Genomic DNA, 8,939 nt, shown 5'->3' with positions numbered 1-8,939 from the left:
TTTCGCCTGGGGACAAGCGAAGTCTAAGCTTGGGGGAGTTGATACGTCCAATAAGCATCACCATTTTATATCATAATTTGCTGTTATTCATTGATATATTTCATATTTGGATATGATACTTATGTTATTTCATCTATTTTGCATGTTTCATGATTATTGGAGGATCGCGCACCGGAGTCAGGATTCTGCTGGAAAAAGCGCCGTCAGAATGCAATATTTCGGAAGATCAACAATTGACGAAAGTTATATCAAAAATCCTATTTTTCCAGAAGATGACGAGAGCCAGAAGGAGGAGCCGAGGAGGGCCACCATGGGCCCCCCTCACAGGCCGGCGCGGGCCCTGCCCTGGCCGCGCCGCCTTGTGAGGAGGGGGCCCACAGCCCCCTCTGGCCTCCTCTCCTTCGCGTATTTCTTCGTCCTGAAAACCTAAGCTCGAGGGAGTTAGTCACGAAGAGTCACAGCCGCCTCTGCGGGGCGGAGAACACCAGAGAGAAAAGAGCTCTCCGGCAGGCTGAGATCCGCTGGGGAAATTCCCTCCCGGAGGGGGAAATCGACGCCATCGTCATCGTCATCGAGCTGGACATCATCTCCATCACCATCGTCATCATCTACATCATCATCACCGCCGTCTCCACCGCTGCACATCGCCACCACCGTAACAATTTGGGTTGGATCTTGATTGTTTGATAGGGGAAACTCTCCCGGTGTTGATTTCTACTTGTTATTGATGCTATTGAGTGAAACCATTGAACCAAGGTTTATGTTCAGATTGTTATTCATCATCATATCACCTCTGATCATGTTCCATATGATGTCTTGTGAGTAGTTCGTTTAGTTCTTGAGGACATGGGTGAAGTCTAAATGTTAGTAGTGAAGTATGGTTGAGTAATATTCAATGTTATGATATTTAAGTTGTGGTGTTATTCTTCTAGTGGTGTCGTGTGAACGTCGACTACATGACACTTCACCTTTATGGGCCTAGGGGAATGCATCTTGTACTCGTTTGCCAATTGCGGGGTTGCCGAAGCGACAGAAACCTGAACCCCCGTTGGTATATCGATGCAGGAGGGATAGCAGGATCTCAGAGTTTAAGGCTATGATTAGATTTATCTTAATTACTTTCTTGTAGTTGCGGATGCTTGCAAGGGGTATAATCACAAGTATGTATTAGTCCTAGGAAGGGCGGTACATTAGCATAGGTTCACCCACACAACACTTATCAAAACAATGAAGATTAATTAGCCGTATGTAGCGAAAGCACTAGACTAAAATCCCGTGTGTCCTCGAGAACGTTTGGTCATTATAAGTAAACAAACCGGCTTGTCCTTTGTGCTAAAAAGGATTGGGCCACTCGCTGCAATTGTTACTCTCGCACTTTACTTACTCGTACTTTATTCAACTGTTACATCAAAACCCCCTGAATACTTGTCTGTGAGCATTTACAGCGAATCCTTCATCGAAACTGCTTCTCAACGCTGTAACGGCCCAGGATAGCACCCCTAATTAAAATTGTTTGTTGTTTTTATTTTGTGCATCATCATGCATCATGCATCATATCATCCATGGTTTCACAAAATAAAATAAAAACTATTTTATAAACCCTAACATATTTTGTTTCGCTCTTGTATGGTTTATTTAATAAACCTCCCCTTGTCTTTTTCATTCAACAAACCCTAACACCAAAACTATCTATCTTTCAAAATAAAGTGGTGCTATTGTGGTATGGTTTCAATTTGGTTTTCAAAACAGTTTGAAAAATAAAAGAAAAGGATTTTCGAAATAAAAACAGAAAACCCTAACCCATCTAACCAGGCCTCTCTCTCTACAGGCCCATCCCTCTCCCTTTTCCCTCTTCCCACCGGAGGCCCAGCGCCCACCTCCTCTCCCCATCCCAGCTTTCTTCCCTCTCTTCTTCTGGCCCAACACCGCACCTAGCCCATACCCCTTCAACCCGAGCAGCCCTGCATACCCCTTGGCTCCTCCACTCTTCTTCCTGTTGTCGTCTTCTTCGGTAGAGGCACGAGCCTCTCGTGCTCGCCTTTCCCCGGTCGCTGTCTCCCCCACAACCACTCCCTCCACCTCTCTTTTAATCCCCATCCGAGCCACAGAAACCCTAGTGTTTCTCCTCCCTCGCGCCGCCGCCTCCCATCTCTCCTCTTGTTTTGTTTCATCTTCTCTGTGACCAACGAAGAACACTGCCACCATCCTCCCCGCCATGGCGCCGCCGCTTCTGCACCGCCCTCGCCGAGCTAAAACCACCGTTAGATGCGCCTCATCGTTCTCTTCGTCTGGGTATAAGGAATCGAGCCGGGAGCCCTCTAATCAAGCGCACGGTCGCCGATTCTCCGCGCCGGTCGGTGTGCTTCTTCTTCGATTCCGGCCGCCCTCGTCCTCCTCTGGCCAAACCGAGCTTACCTCCGGCTGTTCCGTGACCAGGCGCACCCTCGACGCTCTCGCGCTCGTCCTGTTTCGCACGCAGCCGTCAAGTTCTTCTTCAACCAGGGCCTCCGCCATGAACGCCATGCCTGAGCTCTGCCTCCGCTTGGTTCAACTTGCTCCGCACCTTCCTTTTGACACGAACCTAACACCAGCTCAATGGTTCGTCCTCTACTCCTCGATCTGTACATCTTTGGTTCGAATCCTCACCCTGGCGAAATAATCCAACCTTTTTCCTTGTTTTTACTCCAGATCTAGCGCAGAGAGAAGCTTCTTTTTGCTTAGGGCCTCTCCAATTTCAACATCAGCAAGCAGCCTAGCTGGTTCGTTCCCTTGACAGCCCGTGGAGATCCTGGGTTCAATTCCCACTTCTGGCTAGTTAAGCCTTTTTCTTTTGTTCTCTTGTTTCTTGAATCAGATCTGGCAGCACCGACGGGCCTCGGCCCAGATCCTCCGTCCCTGATCAACGCCCAGTGCGGCCCAGCCCAATCTCACGCCAAAGCTGACCAGTTCCGGCCCAGGACAGCGCAGGTCCGACCCAGTTCGTCCTGGCCCTTTTTTCTGTTTTTCCTGAAAATTGCTGCACATATTTATATCTTGCAAAAATCATATCTCACAAACCGTAACTCGAAATAAAATATATTTTATATGAAAATTGATCAGAAAAACATAAGGAACATGAATATGTCATCCATATGCCTGTTTGCATCTTGCATCATGTCGAGACGTGATAGTTCGTGCATACCACCTAACATATATGCGGAGTATTTTGGACGCCGACTATGGTTTCCCCGCTCCGTTTAACTTTGAAGTAGCGCACCCTTGCCATGTTGTACCATGCTAATCCACCCTTAAATTTGACGATAGAAAATGCAACTCCAACCTAATTTGTGTGTCCGGGGTTCCGACTTCGATTAATTTGGATAAGTTGCATCGCCGCATCATGTTTGCCATGTCATGCATGCATACCATATCAGCATGCCGATTCTTCTATCGTAGTAGTAAGATTTGCATCCGATGTGTGTTCCAGCATTTGCTTCTTCCCGGATAGGATCACGAAGTGGTGCAGTGAGATACGCCAAGTTCTCCGGATGTCCCTCGGCAAGCTTTAACAGGCAAGCATTTCCCTTATACTCCTGCCCCTGCAGAAGTCGCTCACCTATTTTATTTTGCCTTCTCCCTCATGCTATCCTTAAGTTGCGTTCTTGTCACGTGTCCTTTCCACTTGTTACCTCAAGCAGCCCATATTGCCACCACCACCTCCTACGGCTATTGTTTGGTTATCGAGTCTGCCCTTGCGAGTCGTAGTGCATGCTAGTGCTGTTTTATCTCGTTACCTTTATTGTTATCTTATCGGGTTATATGTTGGGAAGAATCATGGTTACTTTAGTTGTTGATAATTGTTTAGCGGAGGCATCGGTGGGTCAGCTGCTCGTTTTGTGACGGCTCACTTGTGTTTTCTAAATATCTTAGGACCCCGAGTTCTTGTTATCTGTTCCGAGACTGAGCGCTCTAACCACACGTGGGTATGCTTACCGGGTCTCCCCTCGACCACTGCTGGAATCTACATCTTTGTCCAGTGGCCACAACTAGTTTGAAGGTTTTGTTTCTCCCGGGCGTGCAAGCTTGTTTCTCTGTGGTCAGATGATATGATGTTAGTTTTGGGGAAGCTATGTGCCTTGTAACCCCGTTGTCTCTTGCACGCTCGTAGGATGCGGTGCCACTGCGAAGTGGTCATCCCGCTGGGCACTGTCCACCTAGCACGCAGTCGCAATAGCTGAGTCCGCTTCGGAGCACGGCCGGACTCTGATACGGGTTTAACTTAGTTAGGTGGCTTCCTGGACATTGTTGTAGTGAAGGAGAGTGCGTGTCGTGATATCCACCTGTCGTAAGTGGGTTGAGCGTGCGTGTGGGCACATTTGGGCACCCCTGCAGGGTTACAATCTTATCGATAAGCCGCGTCCGCGGTTATGGACGACTTGGAGCTGTATGACTTGACCATAGACAACTTACACATGTTGTTTCAATCATAATAACTTGTGTAGTAAGTTAGCACAACTCCAATAATAAATGGTTAAAACTTGACAACCGTGTGGGTGCCTTTGTAAGTACTTCTTTGCGAAGGGGGAAAGTATCGGCTGTGTTATGTTTGCAGAGTATAGAACTGTTAGTTGTGCGCTCTCTCACCTTTTCTGATTAGACGAATGTTGTAGAGTGTCTCTATAGGTTTTTAGTTCTTGCGCGCTGCCGCTTAACCCCACCATATTGCCTATGACGTTCCTCTTGCGTCCTCTAAGTCCCCTGAGTGCCTCAAGTACAAAGGACGACTGGTTGACGAATGCTTATACGTCTTGAAGTCTTGTTAAGTACGAACCCGTACTTATTGCTGCTTCTACGAGATATAACCGGGCAGGTATGAAGATATGTTCGATGAAGACGGCGTTAGCAAGGTTACCCTTCCGGCTTGGCCTGGGCAGGGTTATGGACGCCATCGTTTATCTTCAGGACTCTTAGTCCAATTTGTATCTTGTCCGTACTTGGACGTATTCGATCTTCTGTATGATTTGGATCTTTGTATTGTATATTTGTATCTTGACTCGTGGAGTCGTTGTTGTAATATATGTTCTTGTGGGCTCTATTGTAAACCTGTTGTAATGTTACTACTCGTGGTAATTCCTCTGGCATCACGTGTGCTTTGTCGCGCACGTCGTGTCGGAGGGCGTGTCGGAATCGATATCGTGCGGATTTCGGCGGGTTCGCTGGGATCCTCAGGGTACCGGTTCCGGGGCATCACAAGTTGGTATCAGAGCCTCAGGTTGACGATACCCCACTAGTCCAGCCTGTAGGATAACCTTGCCAGCGGACGTTGTGTCTAGTGTCAAAACTATTTTCTGAAAACTCGTTGGATAGATCTGATTAGCTCTGTTTTTCTCCTTATCTATATTCTTTCTCCTCTTACCTTTGCGAGTTTTGAGTCTTCTCTCTTATCTGAGTTCTCTGAGTCTTAGGTCTCTATGCGGGTTGGACGATCTTTGCCTTATCCTAATAGGTCCGATCTTCGGAGGATCCCGATGGAAGCGCATCATCAACAGCGGAACAACGACTTCTTGTCGGTGGTGTTGCCGATCAGCCTGGAGCAAGAATTCTTGTTAGTGGTGTCGAGGAGCTCGACACGTCGCCTGAAGACCCGATAGTTCACCTCTCTCCCCCGTACCTTGAGGTGGAACCTCGCGGCGAGGTTCCTTGTTAGTGGTGTCGATTGTAACGGCCCAGGATAGCACCCCTAATTAAAATTGTTTGTTGTTTTTATTTTGTGCATCATCATGCATCATGCATCATATCATCCATGGTTTCACAAAATAAAATAAAAACTATTTTATAAACCCTAACATATTTTGTTTCGCTCTTGTATGGTTTATTTAATAAACCTCCCCTTGTCTTTTTCATTCAACAAACCCTAACACCAAAACTATCTATCTTTCAAAATAAAGTGGTGCTATTGTGGTATGGTTTCAATTTGGTTTTCAAAACAGTTTGAAAAATAAAAGAAAAGGATTTTCGAAATAAAAACAGAAAACCCTAACCCATCTAACCAGGCCTCTCTCTCTACAGGCCCATCCCTCTCCCTTTTCCCTCTTCCCACCGGAGGCCCAGCGCCCACCTCCTCTCCCCATCCCAGCTTTCTTCCTTCTCTTCTTCTGGCCCAACACCGCACCTAGCCCATACCCCTTCAACGGGTCCTCCTCCCTCGCGCCCGCGCGCCCTCTAACCTCTGCTTCGCTGAAGGATTTTTTAACTGGGCCTCTATTCGCGGCCCAGCTCGTTCCCGCTCGTTTGTTCCGCGCGCGTATGGTTTTATGTTCCAGGCCTGGTTCCTTCGTTCCGGGCCCTGTTTTGCGCGTTTGGGCTGCTCGTGCTGACATTGGAGGTCGCTCGGTATATAAACTGGTCGGAATTCGTCTCAGCTTCCGAGGTGGGACTATTCTTCCGGGATTTGTTCGGTAACAACCGTCCGCTTCCGGAATAGTTGATTGGGCCTCTGGAGAATCTAAGCCCATCAAAGATTAACGCGTAAACTGCTGGCAAACATTATCTCGCACGCTCTACTTTATCGATAAAGACAGAGGCATGCATGCTCCTGTCTCGCTACACTGAATAAAGTGCTGCTGCCGCAGCATGCATGCACTCGATCATGTGCAGCGCATATGGTCGCGTTTGTGTTGCTGATTTTTTGGCTGTTGTGTATCGGTACATGCATGCAGCAGCTAGCTATTATTTTATGGTAAACTATGATTTAGAAATAACACTAGCTAGCTTTCTCGAACGAAAAAACTAGTGCAGCGCGTGTTTTGCTTTATGTAGTGGACGAGGTGTACGTGATGCTAGATTAGTGCAGCGCGTGTGTTGCCTGGTAGGAAAATAATAGTACGATACGATCTGTTTGAAAAACAAAATAGTACGACACGATCACACGCGGCCACGCCGAAGTATAGAAAAGAAAGACATATCGAGAATGGGACGGTGCCGTGCAGATCTGACTACATACTTAATGATTGGAGAGATTAACACATATATAATTTGCACACACATGGAAATAAAAATAGCGTGGATCGCTAGCTAGACTAATCTGTACGAAATGAAAAAAGAAAGACCGGCATAAAACAGAAAAATAAAGCTAGAAGTCTGGATTAAAAATTGTTCAACACAGGAATCTCATGGAACGAGAATTTGTCGTCCGAAAAAAACAAATATTGTTCAACATCGTAGACGGTGGGGAACAGGAGCCTGAACGGAGGGGAACAACTTCCTAGATGGAGGGGAACAACATTGTAGATGGTGGGAACAAGAGCCTGGACGAAGGGGAACAACTGCCTAGACGGTGGGGAGCAGGAGCCTGGATGAAGGGGAACAACTGCCTAGACGGAGGGGAACAACATCGTAGACGGTGGGGAACAGGAGCCTGGACGGAGGGGAACAACTGCCTAGACGGAGGGGAACAACATCGTAGATGGTGGGGAATAGGAGTCTGGACGGAGGGGAACAACTGCCTAGACGGAGGGGAAACATCGTAGACGGTGGGGAACATGAGCCTATACAGAGGGGAACAACATTGTAGACGGTGCGGAACAAAAGGAACCAAATTTTCAGAACAACTCACTCTACACTAGGGAACAACGAAAATAGACGGAGAGGAACAACACACTAGAAAGATGGGAACAACAACCTAAACGGGTGGGAACAACAAAATAGACGATGGGGAACGACACACTAGAAAGATGGGAACAACAATCTAGACGGGTGGGAACAACAAAATAGACAGAGGGGAACGACACACTAGACAGATGGGAACAACAACCTAGACAGATATGAACAACAAAATAGACAGAGGGTAACTACACAGTAGACAGATGGGAACAACAAATTAAATGGAGGGGGAACAATAGATTACATGGTGGAGAATAACAACCTAGATGGAGAGTAACAAGAGACTAGACACAAGGGAACAACGACCTAGACGGAGGGGAACAACGACCGACACAAAGGGGAACAATGGCATAGAAAAAGGGAAACAATGACCTACACAGAGCGGAACAATAACCAACACGGAGCGGAACAACAACCTACACGGAAGGGAACAACGGCCTAGACGGAGAGGAACATCGATCGACACGGAGGGAAACAATGTACTAGGAAAAGGGAAACAACGACCTACACCTGAGTTTTAACAACGACCTACACGAAAGAGAACAACGACCGAGACGAAGGGGAACAACGACCAACACAGAGGGGAACAAATGTCCTAGAAAAAGGGAAACAACGACCTACACGGAGCGGAACAAACGACCTACACGAAAGGGAACAACGACCTAGATGGAGGGGAACAATGGCCTAGAAAAGGGAAACAACGATCTACACGGAGCGGAACAACGACCTACACGAAGCGGAACAACGACCTACACGGAAGGGAACAACGAACTAGACGGAGGGGAACAATGATCGATACGGAGGGGAACAACGACCTACACGGAGCGGAACAACGACCTACACAGAAGGGAACAACGGCCTAGGCGGAGGGGAACAGCGACCGACACGGAGGGGAACAATGGCCTAGAAAAAGGGAAACAACGATCTACACGGAGCGGAACAACGACCTACATGGAATAACGGCCTAGATGGAAAAAAGAAATAAAACAAAAAAATAAAAAATTAGAAAAGAAAAATTAATAAAAAAATGTAAGAAAGAAGAAATAAAATAACAAGAAGTTGTACATTTATAAAAGAATGTATAGTAAGAAAGAAGAAAAAAGAAAAAAATAAAGGAAAGAAGAAATGAAACAAAGATGAATGATAACATGAAAAAGAAAAAGAAATGAAAGAAGAACAAAAAAGAAAAAAATAAAGACGTACATGTAGTGGTAGAATGAAAAAGGGAAGTCAACCAACGAAACCGCACAGGGAACAGGCATGCACGTACGGGGATTCATTGCTTCAAGGCACAGCGG

At 46.8% G+C, this 8,939-nt stretch overlaps 1 long non-coding RNA gene across 1 annotated transcript; it reads left to right on the top strand.

The window, feature by feature from the left end:
• The first annotated feature begins 2,302 nt into the window (after positions 1–2,302).
• Positions 2,303–5,886, top strand: LOC127314747 (uncharacterized). Its single transcript, XR_007859851.2, has 4 exons — positions 2,303–2,598; positions 2,689–2,759; positions 2,855–2,967; positions 3,467–5,886. It is a non-coding gene; the product is annotated as an uncharacterized lncRNA (long non-coding RNA).
• Positions 5,887–8,939: the final 3,053 nt, after the last annotated feature.

This window comes from Lolium perenne, chromosome 7 (genome assembly GCF_019359855.2).
Source record: "Lolium perenne isolate Kyuss_39 chromosome 7, Kyuss_2.0, whole genome shotgun sequence".
Classification (NCBI taxonomy): Eukaryota; Viridiplantae; Streptophyta; class Magnoliopsida; order Poales; family Poaceae; genus Lolium; species Lolium perenne.
Note: the sequence above shows the minus strand (reverse complement) of the source record. Positions and strands in the feature narration are given on the sequence as shown.